The sequence below is a fragment of the Tamandua tetradactyla genome, chromosome 2 (assembly GCF_023851605.1).
Source record: "Tamandua tetradactyla isolate mTamTet1 chromosome 2, mTamTet1.pri, whole genome shotgun sequence".
Taxonomy (NCBI): domain Eukaryota; kingdom Metazoa; phylum Chordata; class Mammalia; order Pilosa; family Myrmecophagidae; genus Tamandua; species Tamandua tetradactyla.
The window spans coordinates 156,412,122-156,437,088 of NC_135328.1; the positions used below are offsets into that span (position 1 = coordinate 156,412,122).

At 36.7% G+C, this 24,967-nt stretch overlaps 1 protein-coding gene across 3 annotated transcripts in view; it reads right to left on the reverse strand.

Moving 5' to 3' along the window:
• The window catches only part of LOC143674109 (uncharacterized), an 81,638-nt gene that overhangs the window by 20,523 nt on the left and 36,148 nt on the right, over nt 1-24,967 (reverse strand). The window lies entirely within an intron of this gene.

Here is a 24,967-nt window from a genome sequence, read left to right on the forward strand (position 1 = left end):
AGTATCTTTTGCATGAGGTTTCTTTCCTCCTTTTCAAATGCTGTGCAGGCAAGAAATTGTTGAAGCCAAATTCCTTTAAGAACCAGTGGATAGCACTAGAGTAACTTGCCAGAATCCTACAACCTCCAGACGGGGCCCTGGTCCAGATAAGTCCTGAAACCTAGCTTAGCCTCTCTAGAACATCAGATAATTCCATCTCCCTACCCCATATTAGTGACAGACCCTTCCAATATAAAAACTTTAGAAATGCCATAGCCCAAACAACCCCAATGAGAGGTATGGAAAGATCAAAGGTGATGGTAGAATTATACATGGAAGAAAGGACTTAACAAATGAATATGAATGCTGAATCATTAAATTGATATTTCTTTTAGTCTCCAGCATTTTAGAGCAGCTAGAAATAAAAATCAAAAACTGTGAAATTGTAACCCATGTCAAAGTCTGAAATATGCTCTACAACTAATTGTGGTGCTGTGCTTGGAAATTTAGAGGTATTTTGTATATATATATTATTGTTCACAAAAAAAGAAGGAAAAAAAGTCTATTGTGATGATAAAAAAGTATTAAGCCCTCTAGCCTCCTATATTCTGGAGCAGCTAGAAGGAAAAAATATGAGAGGATTGTATGGTAGCCCATGACAAACTCTGGGATCTATCCTGTAAGCATTTTTTGAAGAGTGCTTTGAAAACTATTGTTTTTTTTATTTCTTTGCTTTGATATATGTTATATTATACAAAAAAAAATTTTTTTAAGAAAAAAGAACCAGTGGATGATTTTTAATTTGGTATTATGATCTAAACTATTACAAGCAAAAGAAAAAAAAAACTATTACAAGCAGTAAAAACAATATGATATCTAAAAATTACCAATGCAGAACCCTCATCAGAATAGCAAACACTTTGCTCAGCTCAGAACATTTGAGATCAAATTGAAGAAGGAAACAGTTTTCTCATAAGCCCCTGAAGGCAGATCTTTTTTTTTTTTTACGTTGGGTCTTTCAGGCTGGTTTTGCTTTTTATTAAATCCAATATAGGTAGGTTAATTAACGAGTGATTAAGTTTCATATTTAAGCTATAATTTCTCTTTTTCTTTGGTGATATTTATTTCTTTGCCTTCTTTTTTTTTTGCTTGGGCAGGCACTGGGAAATGAACCCAGGTCTCTGGCATGGCAGGCAAGAACTCTGCCACTGCGCCACCATTGTCCACCTTTTGCCTTCTTTTCTATACTACCTCCAATTGTTGTATGCTTTGTTGAATCTATTTAGAACTTGATCACCCTGGTATCCCTTAAAACACTGCAAACAAATATACTAGGAGTGTCCCCTGTTTAGTAATTATTGTGAGACTGCTGTGTAAGTCAATAAACATTTATAAATAAACTGTAGGAAGAAAATTTCTGAGTTATAGCTCAGTCTGCTAAATTTATGTTGTAAGCCTTCTTTATACAGTATAAAGATGAAAAGACAACATCTTCATACTTTCTCTTCTCATTGCAACAAAACCCTTTAATTGGGAGAATTTTATTCCCCTCTTTCCTCTTCCTCCTTCACTTCCAACTTACTGTCACCTTGTAATATTCAGAGAGCACTTTGATCATGGATCTGAAGAGAGAAATGCTTTCAGATAGTCATTAGCCCATATACTAGTAACTTATGCTCAAAGATGAGAAAAAGCTGTAAAGTGCTTTTATAATGCAGTATTATTGTTAAAGACAAAGTTGACTTTTTGTTTAATTTTGACACAGCATGTCCTAAAATAGATATCAATATGGCAAAAAAATATAAAAAATAAAAGGAAGCTTCTCACCTTCCTTATCTATCTTTGAGAGAGTGCCCCCATGTCCTCTTACATGTGTTTTCAAAAAGTTTTCTATCTACTTACTCTTTAGGCTGTGCCCTTGAATTCTTTCTCAGGGCATGGCCAAGAACCTGAAAGCTGAAATCCAGCAACATGTTTTTGTGAGCCAGCCAGGAGACATTTCTCTCCAATCTGTGGCAGATCCTTTCTATTCTCTTGGCACTACTTTACTTAGTAAGTTAAGAGCACAGTCACCCAGGTAGATGAGTGGGTCAACTCTGCAACTTTGGGATGGTACTGGGCCATCCATCTCAAGTCTTCGAAGACCCCAGTAACAGCCAGGGACAAGGAGCCTGGTCCCATGGCACCAAGGGATAAATGTTCAGAATGGCAGGCTGGCAACTCAGGATACTGGGCACTGGTACAGAAATCTGCCTTCTGTTTACTCTCTTCCTTAGAAATAGGTGGTACTTCCAGTATTTTGGCTGACAGTCTATTGGGTTGTCTGCCATGAAATTGGAATAATTTTCCCATCACGGAGCTAAAAGGCTACTGCAATACTGCCTGGCCTCAGTATTACCTGGAGGACACACAACATTGTTCATGAAATAGTCAGTTCTAACCCTATCTTACAATTAAATCTCTTTTGTAAAAGGGAAAGAGAGTGGCAAGAAATTCCTTATGGCCTTATATTAGGACAAACCCATGAACAGCTCTTGCAAATTATGTTATGCCCAAGAAAACTATCAAAAACTTCTTCTTCCTAACTCTTCTTTGCAGAAAGAGGCAACTATTTTAAATAATCCTCTTAGATAGCTCCCCTTCCCAGAATCCTCATCTAGTCTCTGTTAAATCCCACTGTGGCCAAATATAAAGGCCAACAGCCAATATAAGCTAAATAAAACATAAATAAAAGACGAGGAAGCATAGCCCTCCAATGGGACTCTCAATTACAATACCAACCTCCAGTCTGTAAAAGACAGGGAAAGTAGCCAGAAATTCCCTAGTCCAAATTTTGTAGCTCTTTATCAGACAAGGACCTAAAATTAAAAGATAAAAAGAGGGTCTCAATTTCCATTAAAGTTAAAATACTTGTTTGCTGAAAGGCATAAGATGTACCACGAAGCTGGTTAATTGTAATAAGCTAAGGGAAATCACTCAGAAAAAGAAGAAAACCCAGCTCTGTTCCAGGAGAAGCTAGTGGAACCCTTATGGTGGGCACTCGTTTCATTAGCCAGTCTGCCTCTGACATTTGACGAAAGCTGCAAAAGCTCTCCATGAGTCAGCAAACTCCCAATAATGACCTACTGGAAACTGTTGTTTCTGTTTATAACAATCAAAACAAAGCTGAGGAAGAGAAAAAGCAAAGAGAAGAAAAAGACCATAAAACAATAAGCTCAAATTATTGCAGTCACTATTAACAGTGCCCTGTCCTCTTAAGGTCACCCAAATCATAGCTTTGGGCCTCACGGGACCTTGCTTCAACTCATGGAGGCTTTGCCCCAGGTGCCACGAACAGTCAGACCCAGGACTGCACTGTCTCCTGAAGATGGGGCAGGATAGCTCCTTAAAGCCCTGCTCATGGCAAGTGAAGACTGAGGGTGCCAAGGCTGCATATGGCTCTGCTGACTTCACTTCTGATCAACTTAGAGGAGCCCCAGATGACACGCAGCATAATAGGTAAAATTATTAATTCCTCAATTAACACTAGAGCCACTATTTCCTGAACTGCCACTTTGGGCCAACCTTCACTTGGACTTGCCTAGTTATGGGAGTTCACAGTAAAGTCAAAACTAAAACCTTCACCACCTCTCTCCTCTGTAAGCTTGAGAATATTTTAGTGTTCTATCAATTTCTCATCGTCCCTAAATGCCCTACCCACTTCTAGGGAGGCATCTTCTTCACTCCTCTGGGGCCACTTTAAGACAAGTAAATCTGGCTAATGTTTTACCCTTTGTTTGGCCCAAGGCTCCTCCTAAATCTGAGGCCTCTTGACATCCCCTCAAAAATCCTTCAGCAAATAAATCTTTCTGAATAATGACATCCCAGGGCGAGCCCACTGAGTAGCCCTGTCTACATTCAAATTCTCAGTCCTAAATCTTAAAAGACAGATTATTTTGTATCCCTCTCCACCCTAACTCTCAATACCTATTTGCTTTAAAATAGCAAAAACTTAAGGCTAAAATTCCTGCCCTACTCAGATGGTGCTGCTCCAAGGATTTCAAAATAATCCCCATACCTTTAAAATTGCCTTAGCAGCAAACTTTACTGAACTCCAACTGCCTCAAAGCAAAGACTTGCAAAAGTGTTAACTTTGTAAATAATATATTTCCAACATAAAAGTAAATTTTATTTGGTATAGCCACTACTGACTACAAGTCCTGAATGGATGCAGAAAGCTGTGGAGAGTTTAAGTAAGTTTTTAGCCACTGTTAACTACAAAACATTGTAAAAAGTTTATGAAAGTAAATTCTGAGCATCATATTTAATGCTAACGAAAATTTCACAAGCCTGTTTATAATATTAAAAAAAAACTTTTGTTTAAGACTATGTGTGCACCCAAATCTAGAATTTAGTTTGCTCTGCTAAAATAATGTAAATTGTTAGTCTACTTCTAATGAAAGGTTATAAAGTTTTTCTTAAGCATCTGAATACTCTAAAAGATAAAAATATTTTACCATATCAAAATATCCTTATTAATGTTGCTGTTAACCTTATCCTTTATTTCAGAAGATTTCTTTTCACTTTAAAAGAAGAACAAAGAATTTGTTCTCTCACCTTATAAAAGTAATGTGCAAAAATAGTTCAACATATTACATAAAAATGTTTAAAAACATTACAATAATTAAAAGAAATTTTATATCCTTCTATTAGCTAAATTTCCGTAGGTAAAATATTGTTTGTGTATTTAGAAACTGTTTAAAATTTGAAAATGTTTTATTCTAATACCAATGTATATAACAATCAAATTTATTTGTCAGTTACACTACTTCCCTCTAAAGCTTTTCTAAAAATACGGGTGTCAGCTATAAGTCTGAACTTCATCTTCAACAACAAAAACCTTTAAACAAGAAACAAGACAAATATACAAACTATGTTCTACCTGTAAATTAGCTTAACCCTAGTCAGTGTGTAAAAGTAAAACTGGACAAAACTTAAGCTGTAATTTGTCAAATATTTTTCTTTCTATTAACCAAAAAACAAAGAAAGCAAAATATGCAACAGTCAGCCAAACTAGAGCAAAACCAAAAAAACTGCCCAGGGATTTTAGCTCAAAAAACAAAACTAATTGCTCTCACCTGAGTTCTAAAACTAGGAAAAGGGAAAAGGCTAGCCTTCCTACTCCTGCAGGCTCATGCTTCAGTGTAAAAAGAGCAAATCTTTCCCTCAATTCAACATCACCAAAAAAATACTCACTTTCTTAAATGCTGTGCTCTTATCAACAGAAAAATAGTAGTAATTCATTGCCCTGGACATCAAAGAAATAATACTAACATCTCTCAAAAAAATAACTGGTCTAACACAACAGCCAAAGCCACAGCCCAATCAATCAAGCCCTTTCTAAGCCTCATACCTACACTCCTAAACTTGGCTCAAGTGCGTCTTATCCCACAGTTGAGAAAAAAAAATTTGCCCAGCTAATATTCACTCTTAGACCTGAAAAATGGTCATTTCCTCCCCCTCTTCCCCAGTCTCTCTTAGCTAATGTGTCTCCTAGGCCCACTCCTATCCTTCTCCTGCAATTGATTGATCATTGGATTTTTAAACTTCACATCAAGTTGATTTCTTCCAGACTAGAACCCTTTCACACCAAACCAATGCTGATGTGGAGATTTTCAGCCATTCCAACTATGCCTCTGGACTCCTCCACTCTCAATTTGAGATAGCCAGAAAATTCTATGCCCCATCTGGTAGGGCATACACTCCCTGACAAACCAGAAGCAGCTATGGAAAACAGACCCTCACCCCTCAGCACCCATTAAGATTAAAGGACAAGAACTGTCTGAGGGGGAAGTTGAGGCAGGCTAGAACAAGGACCTGAGAGGAGAGAGATGCATTTTCTCAAGTCCTTTTTGATCATTTGAATATCTTCTTTGCAGAAATGTCTAAGACTTTCACCCACATTTAAAATGGGCTCTTTGTCTTTTTATTGATAAGCTGCAGGATTTTAAAAATATATTTTGCATATGAAACCTTTATCGGATATGTGCGTTCAAATATTTCTCCCATTGAGTAGGATGTCTACTCACATTCATGATAAAATCCTTTACTGCATGAATGTTTTTAGTTTTGATGAGGTCCCCTTTATCTAATTTTTTTGTTGTTGCTTATGTGCTAGGAGTAAAGTCTAAAAAACCATTACCTAATACAATGTCTTAATCATGCTTCCCAACATTTTCTCCCAGGAACTTGATAAGTCCCACTCAGGCAAAGTGTATAATTCTTTTAATGTTGTGTTGGATTTGGTTTGCTAGTATTTTGTTCAAAAATTTTGTAACTATACTCAAAAGAGATACTTGCAATTTTCTTTTCTTTTTATGCATATTCTTATTGTTACAAATTTACCTATACACTGGATAAACAGAGTGTCAGTCACACAGTTCTCAATCACATGGTCATATGATAAAAGCTATATAGTTATGCAATCATTATCAAAGATCAAGGCTACTGGATTACAGTTCAACAATTCTAGGTACTTCATTATAGCTATTCAGAAACTTTAATTTGTTTCATTTCTTTTATTTAAATATTTTTCTTGGCAAATCTTCATACACATGCAGTCCATACATAGTGTACAAATAATGGCTCACAATATCATCATACAGTTGTGTATTCTTCAACCATGATCATTTTTAGAACATTTGCATCACTCCAGAAAAAGAAAAAAGGAAAAACTCATACATACATTCCATATACATTGCCACTGCCTCTCATTGTCCAGTAGTATTTCAGTCTACCCAATTTATTTTACCCCTTATCCCCCATAGTATTTATGTTCATCCATATTTTTCAGCTCATCTTTCCATAACCTGGATAAAGGGAGCATCAACGTTTTCACAATATCACACAGTCACACTGTAAAAGCTATATTGTTATACAATTGCCTTCAAGAGTCAAGGCTACTGGAACACAACATAACAGTTTCAGGTACTTCCTTCCAGCCACTCCTACACACCATAAACTAAAAGGGGATATCTATATAATGCATAAGAATAACCTCCAAGAAAACCTCTCAACTCTGTTTGAAATCTCTCAGCCACTGAAATGTTATTTTGTCTCATTTCTCTTTTCTCCCTTTTGGCCAAGAAAGCTACTCAATACCAGGATGCTGGGTCCCAGCTCATCCTAGAAGTTCTGTCCCATGTTGCCAGGGAGATTTACACCCCTGGAGTCATGTCCCATATAGGCAGGAGGGCAGTAAGTTAAACTGACAGATGGACTTAGAGAGAGAGGCCACATCTGAATAATGAAAGAGGTTTTCTGGGGGTGACTCTTAGGCCTAATTTTAAGTAGGCAAAGCCTATCCTTTGCAGGAATAAGTTTCATAGAGACAAAACCCAAGATTGAGGGTTCAGCTTATTGATTTGGTTGTCCCCACTGCTTGCAAGAATATCAGTGATTCTTCAAATAGGGAAATTGAACATTTCCTTTCTCTTGAGTACCCCAGGAGACTTTGCAAATACTTCCTTTATTCACTGCCCAAATAACTCTGGGATATATCAGGCATCCCATTAACCTGGACAAACCAACAAGATCTCCATGTACTTATTGTGTTCAACTATTGTGACCATGTAAGTTAACTTAGTTAATGCACTACCCAAAATATAAATTTTGTACCAAATAAATATATCTCTCTTTCATCTCACAGAGAAGTTGAAGTTTTAAAATGTGCATGATGTCATCCTTTACCCTGTATTCTGATCTACTTTAGTCCTGTTCAGATCAGTTTCATTCCTTTCTCTAGTCAAAGTGTGATCCCTTTTCCAACTTTTTAAACAGTTCCTACATCGGGGAGTATTGACTTTCACAGATTCAGAGCTCTAACTCTGACTCTCAGGTGTCACCTCAATACCCATAGTTTCTGGGAATAACAGGTTATATACAAACAGCTCAGAATATCCAATTTTAGACATAACAGTTACAACTCCTGAATATGTAACTGACGTAAGAGCTTACAATCTAGGACCCCTCATAATTGGCCCCAACCTGATAATAAATGCTCTCAACTTCAATTCACCAAGTTTTTATATTATATGAGTGAGGCATAATATTTTGTCTTTTTGTTTCTGACATTTCATTCAACATACAGTCCTTAAGTTTCATTCACCTACTTGCATGCCTCACAACTACATTCCTTCTTACAGATGTTCAGTAGTCAGTCATATGCATATGTTATAGTTCCCGTCCCTCAGTTTTACCCTTAGGCCACCTCCATCCATTGTGAATCATCAACACTACATAAACACCAGTGTGTAAATGTCTATTCATGTCCCCCAACTCAGTTCCTCCAGGTATATACTAAGCAATGGGGTTGCAGGATCATGTGGCAACTCTACCCCTAGCCTCCTGTATTACCAATACACTGCCCTCCAAGGGGCTGTAACTCTCAGTTTCCCCACCAACAATGAATAGGAACAGCTTTTTCTCTGCATTTTCTCTAGCACTTGTTGCTCTCTGTTCATTATTAACCAATTTTATTCACACATCATACAATTCAACCTAAGTAAATAGAAATACGTTCACCACCATGATCTATACGACATTTCCTTTTCTTCCACAAAGAATCCATACCCCTCCACAATGCCCCATCTGTTGACATTTAGTTTTGGCATAATGCCTTTGTTACATTCAGTGGAAGCATATTACAATGTTCATGTTGACTATAGACTCTAGCTTGTAATGTGTTTTTTTCTGTATACCGCCTGTGCTGTTTTGAAAGGATTATATATTCTAGAAATTGCTTCTTTAACCCAAATCCAATCTTGTGAAGGCAGCCATTTCTTTTAAACCCTATTCAGTGCTGTATGTTGGGAGTTTCATTAGATTATCTCAAAGGAGATGTGATTCACCAGATTGTAAGTATTAACCTTTGATTTGAGGTAGATGGGACTACACCCATTCCAGGTGGGTCTTGATTAGTTAACTGGAATCCTTTAAAAGAGGAAGCATTTTGGAGAGAGTCAGAGCCTACAAAAAATGGGAAACTCACAAGAGAGGAGAGAGTCACAAGAGCCATGAGAGCCCACGCAGCCAGAGACCTTAGTAAATGAAGAAGGAAATTGCCCCTGGGGGAGCTTCATGAAACAAGAAATCCTGGAGAGAAAGCTAGGAGATGTCACCATATTCGCCATGTGCCTTTCCAGTTGAGAGAGAAAGCTTGAATCTCATCAGCCTTCTTGAACTAAGGTGTCTTTCCCTGGATGACTGAGATTGGACATTTCTATAGTCTTGCTTTAATTGGGATTTTTCACAGCTTAAAAATTATAAACTTGCAACTTAATGAACTCCCCTCTTTAAAAGCCATTCCATTTCCAGATTATTGCTTTCTGGCAGTGGGCAAACTAGAACACCATTCATTTTCAACACCTTGTAATGGTAACATTCATTTGTTCTCCCTCATGCAAAAACATTTTTATATTTGTACATTTGATCATCATCATTATCCACTCAAGGAATTCCTAAGTTATACCATCTCAGACATTATCCTCTATTTTTCCTTCTGGTTTCATATGTGTCCCCAGTCCTTCTCCCTCAATCATGCTCACATTCAACATTCAATGTACTTATATGATTGTGCTACAGTCAGGTAGTATTGTGTTATCCATATCTGAAGTCTTACAATCAGTCCTCCTTCACAGTCTGAATTCATTTAGCACCAATACCGGATCTCTACCCCATTTCTATCTCCTGACAACCTGGGTTCTTAACTTCAACTCTCAAAATTCACCCATTAATATTAGTCCATATTAGTGAGACCATAAAATATTTGTCCTTTTGTTTTTGGCTAATTTCACACAGTTTTGTGTCCTAAAGCTTCATCCACGTTGTAACATGCTTTCTGAATTTATTCTGTCTTACAGCTGTGTAATATTCCATTGTATGTATATTCCACAGCTTGTTTAGCCAATCATTCATTGATGAATATTTGGGCTTTTTCCAATGGTTGGCAATCATAAATAATGTTGTTATAAACATAGGTGTGCAAATGTCTGTTTGTGTCCTTGCCTTCAGTTCTTCTCCATTGCTAGATCACATGGCAGTTCTATATTTAGTTTCCTGAGCCAAACTGCTTTCCAGAGTGGCTGTAACATTTTACATCCCCACCACCAACTGTGGATAAGTATGCTTCTTTCTCCACATCCTCTCCAACACTTACCATTTTCCATTTTTTTAATAGTGATTCTAGTGGGTGTCAGATGATATCTCATTGTGGTTTTGATTTGCATTTCCCTAATACCAGTGAAGTTGAGCATCTTTTCTTGTGCCTTTTAGCCATTTGTATGTCCTCGTCTGAGAAGTATCTGTTCATGTCTTTTGCCAATTTTTCAATTGGGCTGTTTGTCCTTTTGTGGCTGAGTTGAAGAATCTCATATATTCTGGATACTAAACCCTTTTCTGATATGCAGTTTCCAAATATTGTCTCCCATTGCATAGGTTGCCTTTTTACTTTCCTGACAAAGTTCTTTGATGCACAAAAATGTTTGATTTTGAGGAAATACCATTTAATTATTTCTTTTTTCAATGCTTCTGCTTTAGGTGTAAGGTCTAGGAAACCACCTGCTATTAAAGGACTTATAAGATATTTTCCTACATTTTCTTCTACAAGTTTCTGGTCTTAGCTCTAATGTTTATGTCTTTGATCCATTTTGAGTTTCTTTTTGTATAGGGTATAAGATATGGATCCTTTCTGGTTCATTTGCATATGGATAACCAGTTCTCCAAACACACCACTTATTGAAGAGGCTACTCTGTCCCAGGTAGGTTGGCTTGAGCACTTTATCAAAGATTAATTGTCCACAGATGAAAGGGTCTATTTATGAACACTCTATTTGATTCCATTGGTCAGTACATCTATCTCTATGCCAGTATCATGCTGTTTTGACCATTGTAGTTTTGTACTATGCTTTAAAGTCAGGTAGTGTGACACTTCAGAGTTCATTTTTCTTTCTCAAGATATTTTTAGCTATTCAAGGCACTCTGCCTTTCCAAATAAATTTGGTTACTGGGTTTTTTATTTCAGTAAAATAAGTTGTTGGAATTTTAATTGGTATTGCATTAACTCTATAAATCAATTTGTGTAGAACCTTAACTATATTTAGTCTCCCAATCCATGAACATGGTATGCCTTTCCATTTATTTATGTATTCCATGCTTTCTTTTAGCAATTTCTTGTAGTCTTCTCTTGACAGGTCTTTTGAATCCTTAAATTTATTGCTAAATATTTTATTATTTTGGTTGCTATTGTAAATGGAATTTTTTTTCTTACTTTACTCCTCAGATTGCTCATTAGTAGTATATAATAAGACTATTGATTATTTGGTGTTAATCTTGTACCTTGACACTTTGCTGTATTCATTTATTAGCTAATTTTGCTGTAGATTTTTCAGGATTTTTGACATATAGAATCATGTCGTCAGCAAACAGTGAGAGTTTTACTTCTTTCTTTCTTTTTCTTGTCTAATTGCTCTGGTTAGAACTTCAAGCACAATGTTGAATAACAATGGTGACAATGGGCATCCTTGTCTTGTTTCTGATCTCAGAGGGAAAGCTTTCAGACTTTTACTATTGAAGATGATGTTAGCTGTGGGTTTTTAATGTATTCCCTTTATCATGTTGAGGAAGATCCTTTCTAATTCCTATCCTTTGAGGTGTTTTCATCAAGAAACATTGTTGAATTTTTGTCAAATGCCTTTTCTGCATCAATCGAGATGATCATGCGGTTTTTCCATTTTGTTTTGTTGATACTGTGTATAACATTAACTGATTTTCTTATGTTGAACCAGCTTTGTATACCTGGACTAAATCCCACTTTGTCATGGGATACAATGTTTTTAATGTGCTGCTGGATTTGATTTACAAGTATTTTGCTGAGGATTTTTGCATCTATGTTCATTAAAGAGGTTGGTCTGTAATCTTTTCTCGTAGTATCTTTGTCTGACTTTGGGTATTAGGGTGATGTTGGCTTAATGAATGAGTTAGGGAGCTTTTATCTTTTTCAATTTTTTTGAAGAATTTGAGTAGAATTGTACTAGATCTTACATGAATATTTGGTAGAATACCCATGTGAAGCCATGTGGTCCTTGACTTTTTTTTTTTTGGAGCTTCTTAACTACTGATTCAATCTATTTACTTGTGTTTGGTTTGTTGAGGTCATCTATTTCTTCTTGAGTCAATGTTGGTTGTTCATACCTTTCTAGGAAGTTGTCCATTTCATCTATATTGTCTAGTTTATTAGCATACAGTTGTTTGTAGTATCCTCTTAGTATCTCCATTATTTCTGTGGGATCAGTCATTATGCCTCCTCTACCATTTCTAATTTTATTTATTTGCATCCTCTCTCTCTCTTTTTTTTTTTTGTCAACCTAGTTAAGAGTCCATTGATTTTCTCAAAGACCCAACTTCCAACTTCCAATTTGGTCCAATTTTCTTGATTGTTTTCATATTCTCAATTTCATTTATTTCTACTCTAATCTTTGATATTTCTTTCCTTCTGTTTGCTTTGGGATTAGTTTGTTGTTCTTTCTATAGTTCTTCCAAGTGAACAGTTAATTCCTTGATTTTTGCTTTCTTCTTTTTTTAATATAGGCATTTAAGGCAATAAATTTCCCTCTTAGCACTGCTTTGCTGCATCTCATAAATTTTGATATGTTGTGTTTTCACTTTCATTTGCCCCCAGATACTTACTGATTTCTCTTGTAATTTCTTCCTTGACCCACTGGATGTTTCAGAGTGTGTTGTTTAGCCTCCATATATTTGTGAATTTTCTGACCCTCTGCCTGTTATTGATTTCCAATTTCATTCCATTATGATCTGTGAAAGTATTTTGTATGATTTCAATCTTTCTAAATTTATTGAGACTTGCTTTGTGACCCAGCATATGGTTTGTCCTTAAGAATGATCCATGGGCATGTGAGAAAAATATCTATGTTGCTGTTGTGGGGTGTAATATTCTGTGACTATCTGTTATGTCTCGTCCATTTATCATATTATTCAAAATCTCTGTTTCCTTATGGATCCTCTGTCTATATGTTCTATCCATTAATGAGACCAGGAATTGAAGTCTTCAACTATTATGGTGAAAGTGTCTATTCCCTTCAGTGTTGTCAGTGTTTGCCTCATATATTTTGGAGCATTCTGGCTTGGTGGATAAATATTTATGATTGTTATGTCTTCTTGTTGAATTTTTCCTTTTGTTAATACATAGTGCCCTTTTTTGTCTAGTTGTTTTACATCTGAAGTCTAATTTGTCAGATATTAGTATAACTACTCCTGCTCTTTTCTGACTGTTGTTTGCATGAAATATCTTTTTCTAACCTTTCACTTTCAACCTGTTTTTGTCCTTGGGTCTAAAGTGAGTCTCCTGTAGGCAGCATATAGATGGGTACTGTTTTTAAAATCCATTCTGCCAGTCTCTGTCTTTTGATAGGGGAGTTTAATCCATAAATATTCAATGTTATTATTGTAAAGGCAATACTTTCTTCTATTATTTCCTCTTTTGGATTTTATACATCATAAGAATTTTTTTTCTCTTTTTACCTTTACTAATAGTCTTCGTTTCTATATTCCTCTTCAGACCTCACTCTCCTGCCTTTTCTTATCTGCCTTTAGTGCTCCCTTTAGTATTTCTTGCAGAGCCAGTTTCTTAGTCACAAATTCTCTCAGTGGTAGTTTGTCTGAAAATATTTTAATCTCCCCTCACTTCTGAAGGACAGTTTTTCCGAGTATAGAATTCATGGTGTGCAGTTTTTCTCTTTTAGAATCTTAAATATATCATACTACTGCCTTCTTGCCTCCATGGTTTCTTCTGAGAACTCCAAATATAGTCTTATTGAGCTTCTCTTTTCCTGTGATGGATTGCTTTTCTCTTACTGTTTTCAAAATTCTCTCTGCCTTTGACATTAGATAATCTGATTAATAAGTATCTTGGAATATCTCTTTTTGGATCTGTTCTGTTTGGGGTATGATGCACTTCTTGGATATTTAATTTTATGTCTTTCATAAGAGATGGAAAGTTTTATGTGATTATTTCCTCCATTACTCTTTCTGCTCCTTTTCCTTTCTCCTCTTCTGGTACAGCCACAACACATAAATTCATGTGCTTCAAGTTGTTGCTCAATTCCCTGAGACCCTGCTGATATTTTTCCATTCTTTTTCCTTATTTTTTGTGTGTGTGTCAGAATTCAGATATCCAGTCCTCTAGTTCACTAATCATTTATTCTGCCTCTTTAAATCTATTGTTGTAGGTTTCCAGTGGGTGTTTTTTTTTTTTTTTTCATATCTTCTGTTGTGCCTTTTATTCTCATAAGTTCTGCAATTTGTTTTTTCAAACTTTCAAGTTCTGGTTTTTCTTTGCCCAATGTCTTCTTTATATCCTCTTTCAGCTCACTGTGTGACTGTTTATGAGATTTTACATGTCTATTTGAACATCCTGAATTAGTTGCTTCAATTCCTGTATCTCATTTGAAGTTTTGGTTTGTTCCTTTGACTGGGCCATATCTTTGACTTTCCTAGTATGACTTGCTATTTTTTTGCTGGCATCTGGGCACTTGATTTCTTTATTAGTTAATTCTGTTTCACTCTTTTACCTAGGGTTTTCTTGCTGGATGGCCTTTTTTTCTATCTGTTCTTTAACAGTCAGCTCAACTTATTCTAGACCTCTAGCATAGGTCCTGTTTAACTGATCAGACTTTTTCAGTTCTTGCTGTTCTGTTTCTTGCCCTGTCCACATACAGCCCCCCCCCCTTTTTTTGAGTGGGGTCTCCTCTGGTATTATAGACCCAAATCAGATTTTCCCAGACTAGACAAGTTCATATCTCAGGAGGAAAGAGTAGCCAGCATCAGTTTTGCCTGAGGTTGAGACCCAGCAGGTTGTCACTTTCCTATGAAGCCTCTAGACTCTGTGCTTTTCCTGTGCTGCCCAGCATATGGCACTTTTTTCTGTCTATGACTTCCCATCACTTTAAAGTGATAGGGTACCTTTAATTTCAGCAGACTCTCCCTGCCAGGAGCATGGCTGACACAGAGGTGAGGTAGTAGGATAGCTTTGATTGCTTCTGTTTTCCAGACCCTGGGGCCTGAATTCCTTGAATGAGGAATTGCACTTGAACTGGGCCCAACTCCATTTTCTTGAGGAAGATACAGCCTTTAGGGAATTATCCCCTTTCACCTGACTAGTGACTTTATCTCTCAGACAGTCTTTAGTTCTGACTTTGCCTAGGGCAGTGCTGAAACCAGAGTGCTTCCAGTTCTATCTAATGAGCTGTTAAGAAGTAAAAAACACACACAAAAACTAAAACAGTCTTTACAGAGTTGGACTCCCACTCCTAGGGTTTGTCTATCAAAAGCTTGAGTTGATATGTGCCTGTATGTATCTCCAAGCTCAATGAGCTCCTTTCCTTGGAGTCCAGCCCTTTTCCAGTATTTCGTGCTGTCTAGCTCAAAAAGAACCTCTGCTTTTTTTTCCATCAGCCCTGTCCCCTCCCTCTTGAGGCAAAAAGTCCTAATTCCTTTATTGCTTATTCCAGGTTTATCTGTGCTTAGGGTCTGTTTTCAATAGTCAGAATTTGTTAATTCCACAACTGGAACTTCGTTGAGCTAAGCCCTTGCTTCTAGTAAAGTCAGTTTCCTTTACCTTAGGGGAACCAGCCTGCCTTGCCTATAGGGCAGGTTGCCAGCCTCCATGGCTTGGGGAATTTAAAGTTCTGGTGGAGTCTAAGCCATTCCACCTGGCCCAGACTGGTGTTTGCTGTGTGTCTGATCACTGATGTCTCCCCAGCAGTTGTTCTTGTACCATTTCTGGCTACTTACTGGGCGCTCTGGAGGACTAACTAAATTCCATATCTCTCTATGCCACCATCTTGCCCTGCCTCTGCATTTCATTTCTTACCCCCTTTTGATCAAGGTTTTCTCAATTCTATGATGCCAGGGCCAGGCTTATCCATGGGAGTCATTTCCCACATTTAGAGGGACACTTACCCCTGGGAGTCACGTCCTACATGGGAGGGGGAGGTGTGTGAGTTTATTTGCAGAGGTCGATTAGAGAGAGTGGAAACATCTGATTAACAAAAGAGGTTACCTGGGAGTGACTCACGTATAATTTTAAGTAGGCTTAGCTTCACCATTGCAGAAATAAGTTTCATAAGAATAAGCCTCAAATCAAGTGCTTGACTTATTCAAGCCTCTAAGGAGATAATCAAGAAAAATTTTATTTACAATAGCAATTAAATGAATTAAATATCTAGGAATAAACCTAACTAATGATGTAAAGGACCTGGTGGAGTCTCAGCCATTCCACCTTCCTACCTCCTTAGATAGCTCATTACTAGTGTATAGAAGCCCAAGTGATTTTTGGCCATTGATCTTGTATCCCACTTTTCTGATTGAGTTTATTAGCTCTAGCAGCTTTGTTGCAGGTTCTAAGGACTTTATATAAATAGAATCATGTCATCTGCAAGCAGTGAAAGTTTTACATCTTCGTTTCCAATTTGGATGTATTTCATTTCTTTTTCTTGCCTAATTGCTCTAGCTATAACTTCTAGCACAATGTTGAATAACATTCCTGATCTAAGAGGGAAAGCTTTCAGTCTCTCACCATTGAGTAAGATTTAGTTGTGGGGTTTTCATACATGCCCTTTATCATGTTGAAGAAGTTTCCATCTATTCCTATCCTTTGAAGCATTTTTATAAGTGATGCTTATCACATATTATCAAATCCCTTTTCTGTATCAATCAGGATGTACAAGTTGTTTTTACCTTTCAATTTGTTGATTTATGTTGTATTACATTAAAGGATTTTCTTGTGTTGAACCACACTCGATCATGGTGTATAATTCTTTTAATGTGCTGCTGGATTCAATTTGCAAATGTTTTATTGAGGAGTTTTGCATCTATATTAATTTGACAGATTGTTCTGTAATTTTCTTGAAGTATCTTAAGCAGGCTTTGGTACTAGGGTGATCTTGGCTTCATAAAATGAGTCAATTAGTGTTTCCTCTTCCTCAATTTATTGGAAAATTTTGAGCAGGATTGGTATTAATTCTTCTTGCAATGCTTGGTAAAATGTGCCTATAAAACTGTCCTGGGCTTCTCTTTGTGGGAAGATTTTTGATGACTGACTCAATCTTTTTACTTGTGATTTGTTTGCTGAGATTTATTGTTTCTTCTCAAGTCAGTGTAGGTTGCTCATGTATTTCTAGTACATTTTTACATTTCATCTACATTTTCAAGTTTGTTGGCATACAGGTGTTGACAGTATCCCTTATAATCTTTTTTATTTCTTTGGGGTCCTTGGTAATCTCATTTGTGATTTTGTTTCTTTGCATCTTTTTTTGTCACTGTCAGTCTAGCTGGTTTGTTGATTACATTAATCTTCTCAAAGAACAAAATTTTGGTTTTACTGATTCTCCCTATTGTTCTTTTGTTTTCCATTTCATTAATTTCCATTCTAATCTGTTATATCTTTCCTTCTGCATGCTTTTTATTAGTTTGCTGTTCTTTCTCTAGTTTCTACAGTTAGGTCTTTGGTTTTAGCTCTTCCTTCCTTTTTAATGTAAGCATTAAGGGCTATTAATTTCCCTCTCTATACTTACTACCTTTGCTGCATTCCATAGGTTTTGATATTTTGTGCCCTCCTTTTCACTCATCTTAAGATGTTTACTGATTTCTCTGGCAAGTTCTTCAACCCACTGTTTCAGAGCTTGTTGTTTAATTTGCATATATTTGTGAAATTTTTAGCTCTCTGGTTGTTACTGAGCCCCAGCTTCATTCCATTTTAATCAAAGAAAATACTATGCATAATTTCAATCCTCTTAAATTTATTGAGGCCTGCTTTGGGCCCCAGCATGTGGTCTATCCTGGAGAATGTCCCATGAGCAACTGAGAATATATAATCTGCTGTTTTGGGGCACAATGTTCTGTATCTGTCTGTTAGATCTAGTTCATATATCATATTATGCAGGTTCTCTGTGTCCTTATAGATCCTCTGTCTAGATTGTTTTATTGGCAAGAGTCCTGTGAAAAGTCTCCCACTTTTACTTCTATTACTCCCTTCAGTTTTGCCAGTGTTTGCCTCATGTACTTGAGGCATCCTGAATAGGTATATAAATGTTTATGATTGCTATTTCTTCTTGGTTCATTACCATCTTTTATTAATACATAGGGTCTTTTTTTCTCATAATATTTTTGTATTGAAAGTCTATTTTGTCTGAAATTAGTATAGCTACCTCAGCTTTTCATTGATTACAGCTTGTGTGGAATATCTTTTATCACCCTTTCACTTTCAATTATTTGTATCTTTCCATCTAAAATGAATCTCTCATAAATAGCATATACTCGGACCATATTTTTTAGCCATTCTGCCAACCTGTGTCTCTTCATTGGGGTATTTGATCTATTAGCATTAAGTATTATTTCTGTAACAGCCATCTTTAATTCAACCATTTTATCCTTTGGCTTATATTTGTCAGATCTATTTTTCTCTCTTTTTTATCCTTTTGGTTACTCTTATATATAGGCATCACTTCAATACTCTCCTCCAAGCTCCTGTCTCTTATCTTTATTATTCCAACAAGCAGAACTCCTTTAGTATTTCTTGTAGGGTAGGTCTCTTGCTAACAAACTTTCTCAACTTATTTATCTGTGAGTGAATATTTTAAGCTCTCCCTCACTTTTGATTGCCAGCTTTCCTGGATAAAGAGTTGTTCACTGGCAATTTTTCTCTTTTAGAATCTTAAATATATCACAGTACTGATGAGAAATCAATGCTGAGCCTTGTGGCTTCCATTGTAGGTGGTTAATCACCTTTCTCATTCTGCTTTCAGGATTCTTTCCTTCTCCTTGGTCGCTGACAGTCTGATTAATATATGCCTTTGAGTGGTTCTTGTATGGATTTATTCTATTTGTAGTACATTGGATTTCTTGGATTTGTATTTTTATGTCTTTTATAAGGGTCGGAAATTTTTCAGCTGTTAAATACTCAAACATTCTTTCTGGGCTTGACCCTTCTCCTTTTCTTCTGGGACACCTGTAATGCACATATTTTTGCACTCTGTTTCCCTGAAATGCTGCTCAAATTTTTCCTTTTTTTTTCTCTTTTGTTCTTTGTATGTTTGAGTTTGGCTACTCTGTCATTCAGCTTGCATATCCTTTTCTCTTCCCATATAAATCTGCTGTTGGGTGTCTCTAGTATATTTTTAATTTCATCTACTGTATATTTCATTTTAGTAAAATCTGCCACATTTTCTATGTAATCTTTCAAATTATTCATTATGCTCTCCTATGTCTTCTTGATACCTTTCTCTTTAACCATCTGTTTGAAATTTAGATTTGTTGGACCTTCTTTGATTAGTTCTAAATTCTGTATTCCTTCAGATTAGTAATTTGATCATTTGGCTTGGCCATATCTTTTTGTTTCTTAATGTGCCTTGTAAGTTTTTCCTGGGTCCTGGGCATTTGATTATATTGATAAGATTATTTTGAAAGTTGGTTTCCATCTCATCTAATATTGTTTTGTTGATTGGGCCCATGTTGAAGGTTTCCTTTGGAGCTAGGATTGTCAGTACTTCAGTCAAACCAGGGACACCATCCACCCCAGGGGTGCAGAGCCATAACAATGGCCCTTGAGAAATGGACGAGAAAGTAGCTTCTCAGACTACACTTTCCCAGCCTTCCCAGCAGGTGGAGCTCTTTTGTGACCTATTCCACAGTCCTACCAGAATAAGTTTTTTGTTTGTTTGTTTTAATTTCTCTGACCCTTCTGTTTCAGTAAGAGGGGATAAAGGCCCAGTAGTGCAGTTGGCACCTGTCCAGAAAGGACCAAGACTATCAGCCCCTACTATCTTAACTTTCTGGCCAACAGCTGAGATGGGGGCCTCCATGTCTCTCCCAGTCTCTTGCAGCCCCCTGAGTAAGGCTCAGGAGTAGTCAGCCTTACTATCAGACTGCCTCAGGGGTGGGATAAGGGTACTTGTAATGGTGCTCAGTTACTCACCACAACTTCTCTATTTGTGGAAATAGTGGGGATGTGAGTGCCCTGGTTCCTGTGTAGAAAGGTTCAAAGCTGTGAGCCCCAGCAGGCCATCCTCTCCAGCTAATAGCTTGAACAAGACTGTGCCATGTCCCTCCCCTTATCCTGAGGGAACAGCTTGTCTCTCCAAGCCTATTGGAGCCAGATGAATGAGAACTAGTCACACCAGGATCTACTGGCCTCAGAGGGTGGGGGATGTGTATTGGGAACTACTGTGGTAATCAGTCTCTTGACACAGTCTCTTAGTTTGTGGGCTTAGTGGAGTTGCAAGCCTAATGGAAAGGCTCTTGGCTGTGGGACTGGGAGGATTACGTTTGCTGGCCAAGAATTTGCCCCAAACTGCATTGTCTACTGGACTCAGCCACTGGAAATGGGTGATGGGAATCAAAATGGAGACCAGTCTCTTGCTGCAGTGTCTCAGTTCAAGGCATCAATGGAGCAGCAAGCTTCTGAGCTCCTGCATGAAAACGCTCTAGGCTGCAGGACCAAGGAGGCCAATCTCAGTTGGAGCAGTACTGTGCCATGTCTTACCAGCTGGTGAGAACCAAGCTGTCTTACAGCTGCTGGGCTCGGGGGGAGAAGGGGCACCAGGTTCTCCAGTTGAGCTCACACTCAATTTTATATTTGTATGTTTTTCATCCAACTTCTATTCATATGTTGCATTCTACTTATATGTTGCAGTGGTTCTTCCCTGGTCTCCTAAGCCCCAGAACTTTGAATAATTCTTGTTTGTTTTCTAGGTGCTTTTGGTGGAAGAGTGAACTCTGCTCATCCTTATTTCACCATCTTCCCAGAAGTTCCCATTGGCAGCCAGTACATTTTGTATTATCACACTGATCACACTATGGGACTCAACTTCCTTAATACTGGTCTTCTCAGCAAGCTGTAAGGTTCATCAAGAGGGACTATACACATTGTTATATCCCTCCACAGTGCCTGACACATGATAGGCCTTACTAAGTATTGCACTCAGCAGCCAGTGTCTGTTGGGATGTTTTGACTATTGATTCACTCTTTCTACTAGTTATTGGTTTGCTGAATTCTGTTTCTTTACAAGACATTGTAGTGGGTTTGTGTGTGTTCTAGTTTGCAAGCTGCTGGAATGCAACGTACCAGAAATGGAATGGCTTTTAAAAAGGAGGAATTTAAAAAGTTGTTAGTTTACAGTTCTAAGGCCATGAAAATGTCCCAATTAAAGTAAGTCTACAAAAAATGTCCAAATTAAGGCACCCAGAGGTTACATTCACTCAAGAAAGGCCTATGAAGTTCAGGATTTCTTTCAACTGGAAAGGCACATGGCAAGCATGGCAACATCTGCTAGCTTTCCCTCCAAGCTTCTTCTCTCATGAAGCTCCCCCAGGGGCATTTTCCTTCTTCATCTCCAAAGGCTCCATGGGGTCTCATGGTTCTTGTGCTCTCTCATCGTTCTCCCCAAAATGCTTCCTCTTTTAAAGGATTCCACTAAACTAATCAAGACCCACCTGGGATGGGCAGAGCCACATCTCTGTGGAGATAATCTAATCAAGTCTCCAACCTAAAGTGCTGGATGGGGATTAAAAGAGATGGCTGCCTCCATGAGATGGATCAGGATTAAAAAATGTTTTTTCTAGGGTTCATAATCTTTTCAAACCAGTAGTGTGTTTCTAGGAATTTTTAAATTTCACCTGTTATCCCATCTTTTGTGCATGGTTTTCCATAGTAACCTCATTTGGTTTTTTGTTTTAGTGGAATCAGAAGTAATGTCTCCCTTTTCATTTCTGATTTTAATATTTTATGTCCTCTCTCCTGTCTTGCATCAGTCAAGCTGAAGTTTTGTCAATTTTATCAATCTTTTCAAAGAACGAATGCATGGTTTTGTTGATCATCTTTGGTTTTTGCTATTCTCTATTTTATTTATCTCTTTTCTAATCTTTTGTTCTTCCCCTCCACCACTAGCTTTGGGTGAAATTTGCCCTTCTTTTTCTTTCAGTATTGAGACAGATCACTGATCGAAATCTTTCTTCCTTTTAAATATAAACATTTAGAACTATACATTTCCCTCTCAGCACTGCCCACACATTTTGGTATGTTATACTTTCATTTTCACGCACCTCAAGATATTTTTTCATTTTCCTTTTGCTACTATCTTTAATCCATTTGTCATTTAAGAGTATGTTGTTGAATTTTCATATATTTGTGAATTTTCCAATTTTCTTTATGTTTTTGCATTCTCACTTCATTCCATTATGGATGAAGATGCACTGCATGACTTTAATATTTTTTAAATTTATTGACACTTGTTTTGTTTATGGTCTATCCTTGAGAATGATCTGTAGATATTTCAGAAGTATGTGCATTCTGTTGTTGTTGGGTAAAGTGTTTTATACATGCCCATTAGGTCTAGTTTGTTTAAAGTATCATTCAAGTCTTATATTTCCTCACTGATTTTTGGCTGAGATGGTCTATCCATTATTGAAAGTGGGGCATTACAATCTCCTATTAATGTAGAACCATCAATTTCCTCCTTCTAATCTGTCAGTCAGTTTGTCTCATATATTTTAGGGCTCTGCTCTTAGGTGCATTTATGTTTATAATTGTTATGTCTTTTTGTTGAATTGACTTCTTTTTTAGTACATAATGACTCTCCTTGCCCTTTGATTCTTTTTTACTTAAAGTCTCTTTCATGTGATGTTAATCTCTCTCTCTTGGTTACTATGCTTTTCCATTCTTTCACTTTCAACCTATGTATGTCTATGCATGTAAGATGAGTCTTCTGTGGAGAGTATATAGTTGGGCTATGTCTTTCTGTCCATTGTGCCAATTTCTGCTTTTGACTTGAGAGTTTAATTCATTTGCATTTAAAGTCACTACTGATAATGCAGGACTATCTTCTGCCATTTTGTTATTTAGCCTTTGTATCATCTTTTCTTGGTCCTCAGTTCTTCTGTTAGTGCCTAATTTTATACATATTTGATTTTTTTGTATTGTACCATTTTGCATCCCTTTTCATTTCTAACTGGAAATATTTTCTTGTGGGTATCATGATGTAAAGATTCAACTTCCTTATATATATGTCATATTTGATTTCATATTTATCATTATTATTATTGTTATTACTTAGTTTTCAAGCCCAGAAGCTCTTTCTGAGCAAGGTCTGTCCATGTATGCCCTCCCTCTAAGATCTATGAAATTTGAGCCCTAAGTTACTTTTACAATTTAGAAATATCTGCCTGCAAGTTGTAAAGAATTATATAGAAATATCTGAGTACTGATTGAAATATACAAATCATAGACAGTACACCAGTCCTTTAAAAGGGAAGGGGCATAGGGTGGTACGATGTTGGCTCAGTGACAGAATCTCACCTGCCACGTCAGAAACCCAGATTTGATTCCCAGTGCCTACCCATGCAAAAAAAAAAAGGCGGGGGTGGGGGAAGGGGCATAGTTAACAAGTTTCAAAGTTACTAAATAGTAAAACACATCACCAAATCAGTGATTTATTTCTGGAAGAATAATTCTGAGATCAAAAACCTCACAGGATGAATTAGAAAAGAACAAATTTTATGGATAACTTTCCATCTTTAATATTAGAAAATCTGAATTGTTATTAAAATAAATAAAATGTACACTCAAACAATAGATGCCAGAATTTAAACTATGTAATCCAACAAATATTCTTCATAAATTACATATGAAGCATGAAAATGATTTGGATAAAATGGAAAAGAGAAACCTTTGATATATTCTAATGGGCCCCTAAAGAATATGGGATAAAAAATATACTTTGCATACTTGTCTACAAAAATGACTTCCTTCAAAAATTTACTAAATTACATATAATGCTTTCTAACCTGAAAATGAGTCCAAGTTTTCATAAATTTACACAGTTTGTATTACATGTTCTTTTTATTTGTCCCATTGTCATCGATCTCAGTTCATGTTTCTCTGAAAGGTTTGGGAAGTGAAAATTGATGGCTTTTATTTAATCATCCTCAAAAATGACTCAGGTAGCCCTCATATATACCCAAATTAGTCCCTAGCATTCCTTGTTTGGTCACTGACTGCTTCACATCTCATCAATTACTTCCCTTAGGAATGATTTCCATCAACATAATCTCAAAACTTGAGCTTTAATAAATAACAAACACCCAAGCCAGTGTCTGTCATTTTGTCAAGAAAATTTCTCTCCTTCTTCATATGCCAAACTCTGATGTTCAAAGATGTGGCAGATAGACCTGATAACCTTTTGGCAATCTGTGGGAGAAGGAAGTAAAGAAAAATCTATTATTAGTGGTACAGACTTTGGTAGAAAAACAGAGGTTTTGGTGAGACAGGGATAGGCACCAACATTGGACTTGAATATTCAATGAAAGCTTCAAATTGTTAAAGGCCATCCAGGGTGCTGCAGCAAGGTATTCCAGGAATAAAGGACTCCATAGGCAAGGCACTAATGCACTTTGAAAAAAAGGAATCTCCCATGTTATATCACACATCCTAAGGCAATGGAATTGAACAACATTATAAACCACTTAAACCAAGCTGATATATACAGGACACTCCACTTAATAGCAGCATAAAATACATTTTCAAATACACATGGAATATTCTCCAGGGCAGACCAACTGTCTGGTCACAAATAGTCAAAAAAAATTTTAAACATTAAAACCACATAAAATATCTTCTCAAACAACAATGGAATGAAAATAAAAATCAATACCAGCAGAAAAACTGGAAAACTCACATATATGTGGAAATTAACAACACATTTTTAAGCAACCAGTGGTTCAAAAAAAAATCACAAGGAAATTGGAAAATATTTTGAGATGACAACACAATATATCAAAACTTATGGAATGTAATAAAACAGTGCTCAGAGGAAAATTTATAGTTGCAAAAACCTTTAATAAAAAGAAATATCATTAACTAGAAAACCAACTCTATATCTTC